We start from the raw sequence: 13413 nt of genomic DNA, 5'->3' as shown, positions 1-13413 counted from the left end.
TCTTGAGGGGTAAATTTTCGATTTTATAATAATTCTAGCACGACATCAAATTTTAAGTTATTTTGGATGAAATCGAGACCACAAAGGGCCTTATACATCATGTGGAATAATGTGACCATAACCCTTTGATAGGTTGCCTCGGCTTTTTGAGGCCGAAGAGCATGACTCGATAACAGAAGGTGTCCTACATTGTAATGAACGACATCTTGGTCTTGTCCTCCTCAATCATCCGGATCTGGTTGTACAGGTAGAAGACGTCCATGAAGGAGAATTGCATGTGGCGCGCGGTGTTGTCAACGAGGACGTCGATGTAGGGTAATGGGAAGTTGTCTTTAGGGTTGGCCTTGTTGAGTCCCCAGTAGTTGACGCAAACCCTAACTCTACCTTCCTTATTCTCCACCGGCACGATATTTGCTACCCATTCGGAGTAGTTGCAAACTTTCAAGAAACCTAAGATAATTTGCTTGACGACCTCCTCTTTGATGCGGAGGAGAAGGCCAGCTCGCTGTCACCGCAAGTGTTGCCGCTTGGGTAGGAACCTTTCGGTATCGAGTGGGAGGAAGTGCTTGACGATTGAAGGGTCCAAGCTTGGCATGTCGGAGTAAGACCAGGCGAATACCTCTTAGTACTCCTTGTGGAAGTTGATCTTACGGGCTTTCTGTGTGGGGTTGAGGCCCGTCCCGATTTTCAGGATGCGAGGTTCTTGCTCTGTGCCGACAATGATTTCCTTTATAGGCTCGACGAAGGTGAGTTGGTGGTCCTCGAGGTGGTGCAGACTCTCCTCGATCTCAGACACTCGACCGTTCTTGTCAAGCCTTTCCCTAAAGCATATGGGTTGGGGCTTTCCGAGACGTTTCTCGGATGGGTTCGAATTGTTGTGTCATTGATTTGGATTCAAGTGGAGCTTGAAAATAAAAATAATTCGTCTTAGAGTGTGCAGGTATTTGGAAAAAAAAAGGAGAAGGAGAGTATAGACACAAGAATTCCAAATGATATGAAGGGATTTCATTGATCGAGTGGGCTTGTGCTATAACAAAAGATCCCTCTTCCGTCGCGTGGCTAAGAGCTCTGTCTACATGTGGGGAAACATCAAAACACATAGACTGCTTACATATCGACAACTACGGCTGAGTAGCGCGAGACTGAGGTCCAGTTGTCTAATTCCTTGCCTTCTTGCACCAGGCGGACGTAGACTCTTGAAGGAGTTTCCCGGTGGTGGCATTGATGGCCGGCAGAGCAACGGGAGAGTCATCTTGATTCGAGAAGGGGCCGTTAAGAGTGCCCTCGACGATGTGTGGCGGTCTTGGGAAAAAGTGCAAAAGAGGAGGGACCGAGATGCCCATGTTGATCTTCCCATAATGAGCAGCAAGGTGGTAGAGGTGTCGGCCCTTGCGGACTTGGACGATCTCGTGGCTGGAGGGGTGAAGACCAAGTCCCCTATTATTCTTGTATTCCTCTACCTCGATGGGATGGAGGATGTCCTACCTTTGTGTCCCGAGCCCGATTCCGGGGACGTAGTTATGCCGGAGCATAACCTTCCCGATCATGTGGTTGGCCCGGGAGGGACCAACTTCTCCGTAGTCTCAAATTACGGAGATGGTCTGAAAAGAGTGGAATGGGAGGTTCTGATCGTTCCTAATGCTGATGTAGGGGATAGCCGTGTCCTTATAGATGGTATAGTCTTCTTCGCCATTAATAGTAATGAGATTGTCCTCGACGAAGAATTTGACCTTCTGAAGCAAAGAAGAGGGGACGGCGCCGGCCGAGTGTATCCATGGTCTCTCGAGCAATAAGCTGAACGTGTTCAAGATGCCGAGGACTTGGAATGTGATGTTAAAGGAGCAGGAGCTGATTTGTACAAGGAGCTCAATCTTTCTGTTCACTTCCCGCCTAGAGCCATCAAAGGCTCGAACTACAATTTTGCTTGGCTTGATGCGGTCGAAATCTACGTTCATCTATTTGAGGGTGGAGATTGGGCACACATTGAGGGCCGAATCGTTATCTATCATGACTCGGCCGACCATGAAATTATTACACTTGTAGACGATATGCAATGCTTGCAAGTGCCCATATCCCTTAGCGGGAAGCTCGTCGTCAGAGAATGAGATATTGTTTTAGAAAATCGAGCCTACAGTTTCTTCAATCCAATCAAGAGCAGTCTCCTTAGGGACTTGGGCCGCCGTGAGGACCTTTAGGAGAGCTTTTCGGTGGGGCTCCAAATTCAGGAGGTGGGCAAGCAACGAGATGTGGGACGGGAATTTGCCCATTTGCTCGACCATCTTATATTCGCTGGCCTTGATGACCTTCATGAATGCCTCGGCCTCCTCTTTTGTCACCTTCTTTTTTGGGATTGCTGGCTCTACGACATGGGCCTTCCTTTTGTTCACGGTCTGCAGGGTTCTCGTATACCTGGCCAGAGTGCGTGATGCACATTACGCCCATTTGCTGCTCAAGGTTCCCGACGCTACTCTTATAGGTCCATGGGACCTGGCTGTTTTGATATGTGACCTTGGTCGGAACCTCAATCACGAATGGCTCGGGAGCGGCATTAGACCCCATGACCGTACCCATGATCTCTGTCGGGACGTAGTTGATCACAAAGGGGGCCGACTCTTCCTTCTTGCCCTCGTCTTCACCCAATGCACGGATACTGATCATGTTGATACTGGGTCCCAAGCTTGACCCATGATCAAGGAAAGTGTTGGCCTGGACATTTGGTGGCTTTACGGTGAGCGGATTCTTCTCGATCATGTTTTGTAGCTTACCCTAGAGGATATAACAATCGTCTATCGTATGTCTCGGAGGACCCATGTGATACTCGCATCGAAGGTTTTGATTCTGAATTGTTAGGTCAAAGTTCAGGTTGGGAGCATCAGAAGTGATCCTTCCAGCCACAAGCAGTTGACGAAACATTTGTGATTGGGGAACCGATAAGGAAGGACACTAAGGGTGATGTTTGGCTTGCCCCTTGCCGCCTTGTTGTGGTCATGGGACTAGGGCCTACTGAGTCGGCTAAGGAGCTCTCAGAACCGGAGGCCGATTGGGTGGGGGCGGGGGTTGAGAATGAGTCGGAGCATAATGAGAGACATACGGTTGTAGGGCCTGTGGCGGGAAGTAAGCTGGCAGCGTCGAGTAATAGATCGGCAGGACCGGATATCGCTGTTGCTGGTAGTGCTACTGAGCTGTAGTATACATCTGGATGGTAGGCAGTGTAGGCACGAAATTCAAGGAGTACTATTGGGAGTCATGGCGCCCAAGGTTGACGGCATTGACAGAGTTGTCTTTGCCTTTTTTGTGGCCTGTGGGAACGTCGTAACAATTGCCCTTTTGGACGATTCCCCCTCTTTCTTCTTGGTCGAGTCTTCAATCGTTCTCAATCCTTCAGAGTTTGATTTTATCATCAAATTTCTTGCCGGTCATAATCATCTCGGAGAATGAGGATGTGTGTGCCAAAAGATGTGAATAGTACGCACCCTTAAGAGTTCTGTGGAACATCTGAATTTGATTGGCCTTACTAATCGGGGGGATGTGTTTTGCCGCTAAAGTGTGCTATTGGGCGGCGTAGTCATCAAATCTCTGTTCCTCCGCCATATCTATTATGCTTAGTTCAGGGGGGGGGTCTGTATAATATTAGTACTGATTGATGAATTGTTGGGAGAGATAAGTCAATGTGGGGATGCCTATGGCTCTCAAGGACATGAACCGATTGAGGATGTCTGATTGGATTGCATGGACATTCGGTATATGTGGAGTATGAATGAATATCTTAAAAAAAATAAAATTGAGGGGGCTTGCAGGTTTTTGTTTGGTCCAACGGTCTGTTGAAATAGTTGGTGTACATGTTAGTGAGCAGCAGTTGCATGTTAATGTTTTATAATTTCCGAAGTCTGAACATAGGAAAATTGATTGCTACTTGTAATTTTTTTTTTGGTGGGTTCCCATTGTTTTTTGAGGGGGTTTGTTTAATTAAGGAGAGGAACAAAGGAGTGGAAAGATAAGAATGCATTGTTAAGGACGATTAAAAATTGATCCGTTACATTACATGCAGCGAGTAGCAAGCTAGGCCGTCATAGTTCGTTGCTTCCTTTTCCTGAGTAAGTTATCGTTCGTTGCTTTTGACAATTCTCATCTTTCTAATTTATTAGTGTTTACCGTGTTGCACGTGATTTTTACATAGGTTATTAATTTAAATTAAGGGTTAATAATAAAAAAAATGTAAAATAACAATTTGCTCCTTAAGAAATCGATATTACATCAAATCTGACATTAAAATTTTTCTCTATATTAATTTTGATCTTGACCTATTAAATGTACAACATATTGTCCCTTTCGTCTGTTTACCGTTAAAAACTCAACGGAATCCTCTGATGGAAGAGGAAATGTCAAAATTGATGTAAAAAAAAAGAAATAGTGTCACATCAGATATTTCTGTCCACTATTGGACGGCAGACAAATAGAAGAGGTTATTTGATGTACACTTCATCTGTTAATGTTCAATTTGATAAAAAAATTTCTTGAGGTCTGATTTGATGTAATATCAATCTCTTTAGGGGCAAATTTTCGATTTTATAATAATTCTAGCACGACATCAAATTTTAAGTTATTTTGGATGAAATCGAGACCACATAGGGCCTTATGCATCATGTGGAATAATGTGACCGTAGCCCTTTGATAGGTTGCCTAGGCTTTTTGAGGCCGAAGAGCATGACTCGATAACAGAAGGTGTCCTACATTGTAATGAACGTCATCTTGGTCTTGTCCTCCTCAATCATCCGGATCTGGTTGTACAGGGAGAAGACGTCCATGAAGGAGAATTGCATGTGGCGCGCGGTGTTGTCAACGAGGACTTCGATGTAGGGTAATGGGAAGTTGTCTTTAGAGTTGGCCTTGTTGAGTCCCCAGTAGTTGACGCAAACCCTAACTCTACCTTCCTTATTCTCCACCGGCACGATATTTGCTACCCATTCGGAGTAGTTGCAAACTTCTAAGAAACCTAAGATAATTTGTTTGACGACCTCCTCTTTGATGCGGAGGAGAAGGCCAGCTCGCTGTCACCGCAAGTGTTGCCGCTTGGGTAGGAACCTTTCGGTATCGAGTGGGAGGAAGTGCTTGACGATTGAAGGGTCCAAGCTTGGCATGTCGGAGTAAGACCAGGCGAATACCTCTTAGTACTCCTTGTGGAAGTTGATCTTACGGGCTTTCTGTGTGGGGTCGAGGCCCGTCCCGATTTTCAGGATGCGAGGTTCTTGTTCTGTGCCGACAATGATTTCCTTTATAGGCTCGACGAAGGTGAGTTGGTGGTCCTCGAGGCGGTGCAGACTCTCCTCGATCTCGGACACGCGACCGTTCTTGTCAAGCCTTTCCCTGAAGCATATGGGTTGGGGCTTTCCGAGACGTTTCTCGGATGGGTTCGAATTGTTGTGTCCTCGATTTGGATTCGAGTGGAGCTTGAAAATGAAAATAATTCGTCTTAGAATGTGCAGGTATTTGGAAAAAAACAAGGAGAAGAAGAGTATAGACACAAGAATTCCAAATGATACGAAGGGATTTCATTGATCGAGTGGGCTTGTGCTATAACAAAAGATCCCTCTTCCGTCGCATGGCTAAGAGCTCTGTCTACATGTGGATGTCAGCACCCCATTTTGGCTCACCAAGTTGAACTACATTATCAGCAGTGATCCATGTCACGACTTGAGCATCATCACAGAAAACGGCTTGACCGAGTAAGAAATCACTATTTATCCTCAAGTTGGTAGAATCGAGCAAATGACATATGCATGTGACAAAAGGACTCCAGGGGTCACCAAAGGGTAACATAGTGACTAGAGAGCTCAACAACATATAAAACCGGCATTTCCAGTGTATCACATGGACCGTCCTATTTTCCGATAGTTCGCTCGTCCATCGGAAGATAGTCAATATTGGACTTCAAAAATCCACATCAATGTCAAACAGATGAAAAGTGTCTTCAAACGCATTTCGCAAATCATCTGCTTTATACAGAACAACTTTTTGTATACAGACAACTTTTCAGTGGAAATCCAAAAATGCTGGTTTCTCAGAGAAAAGTTAATTCCAAATATCAGAAGCGGCCATGCCTCACAAGAATACTGAGCACGAGCAGCGCTTCAGATTGTCTTTTAGAAGCCATACAGACAAACCGAATGACTTTCGAGCGACAAAACGGGCATACCCCTCTTCGGAAGAGCATAATCGAAGACTGGTCAGATGGAATAACGGCAAACGAAGTTAACCCTGTATTGCCCCGAAAACTCCAGCGGATAGACGCAATTGGGCAAATCAGACAGCAAAACCCTTTTCGGTTTTCAGAGTAACCTCCGAGGAGCACAAAAGGCCATTTCAGTGGAAATCCAGAGATCCTCTTTGGGGAAACTTGATCCCGAACGCCTACCTTACATAGTGCTAGCCTTCTCAAGGCTCAATGTGAAATCGTCGGAATGAATCACACAACTCATCTAGACCCCCCGAGCAGTGCTTTAAGAGTCTCAGATGCACTTTTCATGTCCTTAGAGGCCCAATCTCGACAAACAGAGATCACAGTGATCTTCGGATTGCCCAAGTAACTCAGAAAGCAATTTGAGAAATCCAGTTTCGGCCTCCTAGGACATCTCCGGCTCCATATTTGCATTACCGGCTTAAGGGTCAAGTGCCCACGTTATTTGACAATTTATGTCAAAATGATCGACATGGGATGCAGATACAAGATATGCTGTCAGAAGTGGGTAACCTCGCTCTGAATGCTTAAAATGAGCAAAACCGGCTTTCGAGCCTCATACGAGTCCGGGACATTTTTCCTCTAAAAGTGCTAATCTTCGGCTCATTTAATCCGTTTTCTCGCGTATATCGATAATTCGACGTTCAATTCGAACCATGAGCTGCGAATGCGAAACCAATCAAGACCCAAGCTTTCTCCCGGTCTTTCCTCTTGAGCCGTGGGGTCCCCGGGCTGCCCAAGGGCAGCCACCCCTTGCCCCAAAAGTTTCGGCCTCTTCCTCCTCTTCTCTTGCACTCACCTAGCCCAAAATATCTTGAAGAGATTGAAGACAACACTCAAGCCTTTATTAATGCTCATTAATGCTTATTGGCTCTTCCACATGAAGAATGCATGGCTCATATTCATCCTCATCTTCATTAAGTGGCCGAAATTTGCTAAGCATGGAGGTTAAGGGCACTTGCTTTCACTAATTGGGTCATTAACTTTGCCTATAAATTGCCAAAAAGTGATTAAGTTAATAACTTCTCTTCTTGCACACTCTCTCCAAGCTTTCTCCCTCAAGAAAAGTTCTCAACTCCATAGCCAAAACCAGCAAGCTTCAATACTTCAAAACCAAGAGAGAAAAATAGAAGAAAACCCGAAGAAAGCTTTGAGTTCTTAAGTTAGAAGCCGATGTTCATCATCTCGACTTAAGTTAAAAAATTCTCAAATTCCGCGCGCCTGAACACATGTTTTGGACCGTTGGAGTTCAGTGGTGAACTTGGTTTTTTTTATTTGAAGTCTTTAAGTTATGGTTTCAGGTGTATTTTAGGCTTGGAAGTTCATCCCGTGCTCTCGGGTGAATAGTGGCAGTCGAGCCCCAGCCCGCCCGCTTGCCTGCTCGCGCACCCATCCTTGCCGAACGTGCATCCATTGCACCCAAGCACCTTTCCAAGCGTTCAACCGAGTCACCTAACTCTCGAACACTTCCCCGACTCTTTCCTCGTATCCCGAGACTAGATATAACATTCTCGACTTAGAGAATTTAGGTCTTTTTACATTTCTTGCGTGTTTACGGAGTTACAAGTTGTGTTAAGCATGTTTCACTTGCAAGTTTATATTTTTATGCATTTTTACATTATGCCATGCATGTTCATCCTCGATTAACGTGCTAACATGTCAGGAAACACTTGGATCGTAGCCGAGAAGAATATCCCGACCCGGTTAAGGCATGGAGCTCACGGGTCACACTCCAAAGGAGGTGACCGAATGCTCTTTTGCTCTTTTCGGGCAAAGAACGATCTTCTTGGCCCGATCCAAGTTCGATTCCCGAGTTTCATTGTATTTTCCCATGTCCATGAAGTCGGTATTGTTTTATCGATTCCTTAAATACCATGTTTGTGCGTGTTTGCATGTTTAAATGTGTTATTAAATCATTGCAATACCTGCTTTTGTCAAATATGTAACTGTACTGACCCGAATGTGGACTCTCGTCGGGGCCCGCATTGCGTGCTTTTGGATCGCGCGGCTTGGGAGTGTCCACCTCCCCGTGGGGACGCGTGACGGACACACGTGAGAGAAGGAGTCGCCACTTATCATTTTACGACCCGAAGGTCGAGGGCGGATAAGTTACCCGGGTCTAGGGGTATGGAACACCTAGTTGTTGTTAAGGCATTGGTCTGTGCGGAACCGAAAAATTCGTGTTCGGGGGTTCATGTTACGTGCAGGCCTATATCCCGCACGCTCTTTCGGTACTCTGGTTTGCTAGGCATGTATTTTTGTTTTATTTATCGCATGAATTAGGGTGCACTCAACTCACACGTTTTGACACCGTAACTTCGATGAATTAAACGATGTCGGTGGAGAAGCCGAAAGAGAAGTAAACCCGTGTGTCGGGGAATTGGTTCACAATCTTGCGTTACAGTTCATCGAACCATGGAGGTTGAATCTCTGTGTGAACCAGAACCGCGAATTCTTGGATTTACTTGTATCTGGGCAAGCATTAGACCGATTCGATTAATTCGACTCTCGGACCGTTCGCTCACCAACTGGAATTCTTACAGAATAAATGTATAAAATAAAATCCTTACAATGCTCTCGAAAACAATAAATACAAATTACAAATGGCCGAATTCCAGTCGACTCGCGTTCGGTTATTATTCCACTCTAACTCACCGTGAGTTTAGGGAAAAGACCGAAGAACTGAAATTCAATGGACGCGCTCACTGAATAGGGCGTTGGACCATGTGAGTGTTGATTGGGCGTTGGACCCTGTGATCGATGATTAGGGTGTTGAACCCTAATATTATTCGGCCTAGGGATCAGGCTCGACCCGCATGGCAAACAGGTGCGGAAAGATAACACGCAACATGTTAATAACAGACAAGGTGTTTTTTATTCACCGAATGTACGTGGATTAACAAGTTTATTAATCCAAGGGTGTTTTTGCAAGCAAATGCCATATGCTAAGCAATCAAGCACGTGCCAATGTTTTAGCATTCGGCTTTGTTTTGAGAACTTGCCAAAGTGAGTCAAATCTCATGTATGTGGATTGCTTTTACAGTTGTTCTGTATTGTGACACTGAATTACCACTGAATTAACCAAACTCGTGTTTTGACTCTAGATTTGGAATCTAGAATTCCTCCTAACCATTATCTAGTGTTTGGTTAGGTCGAGTGAAGGGTTAATCAGGTTTTGCATGTTTTCTGACAGAGATAACCGTTCTAGTTACCCGAGTCTATGTTAGGATGACAGAAACTCATCAGTTAGATAAGAAAAGGCTATGCAGATGAACCTGTACCTGAACAGGTAGCCTATTTTTATCCCATACTGTAGTGTTTCTGTCATGCTAACCCTAGGGGTGTCGCTGAATTATGAAAAGATAATTTTGCCTTTCATTTGAAAGTTGTTTTCAGAAAAGGGGAAACATCGTAGTGCGGGCCACCTCGGCCTGTAGCCGGTGTCGACCAATTCCCTGGATCGTCCAGGGTTATGCAAGAACCCCGAAAAAGCCAAAAAACCGGTCGATCTGCCCGTAAGTGATCTAGAAAGATCTTCTGTATCCCGACCTGAGTTACTTGGAATCAGGTAAAAACTCAAGTTGAGACACAGAAGCCCTTTTCAGACGTCCATGCTACATCGGACCGAGCGTTTCGGGTTTTGAAATTGATAAGTTTGAAAAGGGCACCAACGTCATTTGACAACTCATCGACGCGAGTTATCAGTTAATGGCCAATTCGTGTAAACTTTATCAGTGTGAAGTGGGTTTAATCATGTGAGCGTCCCGATTAACCCGTTTGTGGAATTAATGCTTAAGGGTTTTGCCGAATGCATTCATTGTGAAAACGATTCGCGACTCGAAAACCAAGACGATTCCATAAGGATCGAGGATAATTTGGTCCAATGACCGAAACTATCCTCGTAACCGAATGGACCCAAATAAGTCATCGATACCCGAATCCATGCATGCTTTATTTTGAAAAGACATTTTCATGCGATATTGCGATGATAATGTAAATTGCAAATTACACGAACGCCGAGAACGGACTCAAAACGGGAAGAGGAAGCCTCATGCAACCTGTACGAGTCTAAGAGACTCTTGGTTACTTCTCCTTGGAGATAGCCGAGAGGTCCCATGGCCCGAATGGGGTTCCACGAGATTTCCCCCTCTTGTTTCGAATCATTTCTCGCATGCTTAAACGACAAACATTATAAATGACACGATTAAACGAAAGTCGGTATTGCCATGATTTGAATAACGCATTCGAACATGGAAACATGCACAAACAACTTATTTAAGGAATCGATAAAACAATACCGACTTCATGCATGTGAGAAAACACGAGAAAACTCGGGAATCAAGCTTGGATCGGGCTAAGAAGGCCGATCTTAACCCGAGGAAAGCAAGCCAAGCCTCGGTCACCTCTTCTTGAGGCAAACTCGAGAGCTCTTTTACTTATTTCGGGTCGGGAAGGTCTTCCGAGGGTCGATCCAAACGTTTCCCGACATGCTAACATGTTATATGATGATGAACATGCATAATATAACAAGAAAGTGTATAAAAATTAAGTCTTGCTCAAGTCATAGCTTGGATCATTGCTGATAATGTAATTTAAATGAGTGAGCCAAAATGGGGTGCTGACATGTAATATTCAACATGTTTGTTGTTTGAGCATGCGAGAAATGATTCAAAATAAGACGTGGAAACCTTGTGAAACCTAATACGGGCCATGAGATCTCTTGGCTTTCTCCAAGAAGAATTGGCCGAGAGTCTCATGGAGTTATTCGGGTTCCATGAGGCTTCCTCTTCCCGTTTTAAGTCCGTTCTCGAATTCCGTGTAATTTGCAAGTTTCTTTACATCAAAAACCTCACATGAAATGTCTTTCAAGCAAACATGCATGGATTCGCGAATTGGTGACTCATTCGAGTTCATTCGGTTGTGAGGGTTTTTTTGATCATTTTGACCAAATTATCCTCAATCATTGTGAAACCGTCTCGGTTATCGAATCACGAATCGTTTTTACAATTAATGCATTCGGCAATAACCTTGAGCATTAATTCCATGAACGGGTTAATCGGGACGCTCACATGGTTAATTCATTTGATTTAAACAACTTTGCACGAATTAGACATTAATTTGTAACTTGCGTCGACGATTTACAATGCGGTGTTAATGCCCTTTTCAAAACCCTCATACTTTCAAATCCGTATTGTGTTGTTTCCATTTTCTGAAAACAAATTTTCTAATCAAGGGCAAGAACATTATTTTTTGATTTAGCGACATCCTAGCGTAGTTTAAGGTGTCAGTTGGGTATTCTGTATCAAAATACAATTACATGACTAATCATTTCATTCGATCTAACCAAACGCTAGAAAATGGTTAGGTGGAACTCTAAGTTTCAAACTTAGAGTCAAAATTCAAGTTTGGTTCAATTCAGTGTCACAATACCGAATCACTATAAAAGCAATCCACACACACGAGATTTGACTCTCTTTGTCAAGTTCTCAAAACAAAGCCGAATGCAAAATATTTTGCATGATTCTTTGCTTAGCATATGGCATTTGCTTGCAAAAACACCCCTGAGTTAATAAACTTGCTAATCCACGTACATTCGGTGAATACAAACACATTGTCTGTTATTTACCTGCTGGTTGTTATCTTTCCACACCTGTTTGCCATGAGAGTCGAGCCTGATTCCTAGGCAGAATAATATTAGGGTTCAACGCCTTAATCATCGATCATAGGGTCCAACACTCTAATCAACACTCACAGGGTCCAACGCCCTATTCAGTGAGAGCGTGCATTGAATTTCAATTCTTCGGTGTTTCCCTAAACTCACGGTGAGTTAGAGCGGAATAATAACCGAACGCGAGTCGACTGGAACTCGACCACTTGTAATTTGTATTTATTGTTTTCGAGAGCATTGTAAGGACTTTTATTTTATACATTCATTATGTAAGAATTCTAGTCGATGAGCGAACGGTCCGAGAGTCGAATTAATCGAATCGGTCTAAAGCTTGCCCAGACACAAGTAAAATCCAAGATCTCGTGGTTTCGGTTCACACAGGGATTCAACCTCCATGGTTCGATAAACTGTAACGCAATATTGTGAACCAATTCCCCGACACAAGGATTTACTTCTCTCTCGGCTTCTGCACCGACATCGTTTAATTCACCGAATTTTCGATGTCAAAACGTGCGAGCCGAGCGCAACTTAATCAACGCGTTAAATAATAAAACATGCAAGCCTAGCAAACTAGAGTACCGAAAGAGCGTGCGGGATATAGGCTCGCACGTAACATGAACCCTCGAACACGGACTTTTTGGTTTCGCATAGACCAATGTCATAACAACAATTAGGTGTTCCATACCCTTAGACCCCGGGTAACTTATCCGCTCTCGACCTTAGGGTCGTAAAATGATAAGTGACGACTCCTTCTCAAGCGTCCCACGGAAGGTGGACATTCCCAAGCTGCGCGATCCAAAATAGCGCGATGCAGGCCCCGACGAGAGTCCACATTCGGGTCCGTACAGTGGGAAAACATCAAAACACATAAGCTGTCTTACACATCGACAACTTGGGAAAAAGTGCGAAAGAGGAGGGACCGAGATGCCCATGTTGATCTTCCCATAATGAGCAGCGAGGTGGTAGAGGTGTCGGCCCTTGCGGACTTGGACGATCTCGTGGCTAGAGGGGTGAAGACCAAGTCCCCTCTTATTCTTGTATTCCTCTACCTCGATGGGATGGAGGATGTCTTGCCCTTGTGTCCCGAGCCCGATTTCGGGGACATAGTTATGCCGGAGCATAACCTTCCCGATCATGTGGTTGGCTCGGGAGGGACCAACTTCTTCGTAGTCTCGAATTACGGAGATGGTCTGAAAAGAGTGGAATGGGAGGTTCTGATCGTTCCCAATGCTGATGTAGGGGATAGCCGTGTCCTTATAGATGGTATAGTCTTCTTCGCCATTAATAGTAATGAGATTATCATCGATGAAAAATTTGACCTTCTGAAGCAGAGAAGAGGGGACGGCGCCGGCCTAATGTATCCATGGTCTCTTGAGTAGTAAGCTGAACGCGTTCGAGATGCCGAGGACCTGGAATGTGATGTTAAAGGAGCAGGAGCTGATTTGTACAAGGAGCTCAATCTTTCTGTTCACTTCCCGCCTGGAGCCATCAAAGGCTCGAACCACAATTT

Source organism: Punica granatum, chromosome 6 (genome assembly GCF_007655135.1).
Source record: "Punica granatum isolate Tunisia-2019 chromosome 6, ASM765513v2, whole genome shotgun sequence".
Classification (NCBI taxonomy): domain Eukaryota; kingdom Viridiplantae; phylum Streptophyta; class Magnoliopsida; order Myrtales; family Lythraceae; genus Punica; species Punica granatum.
This window is presented reverse-complemented; position numbering follows the sequence as displayed.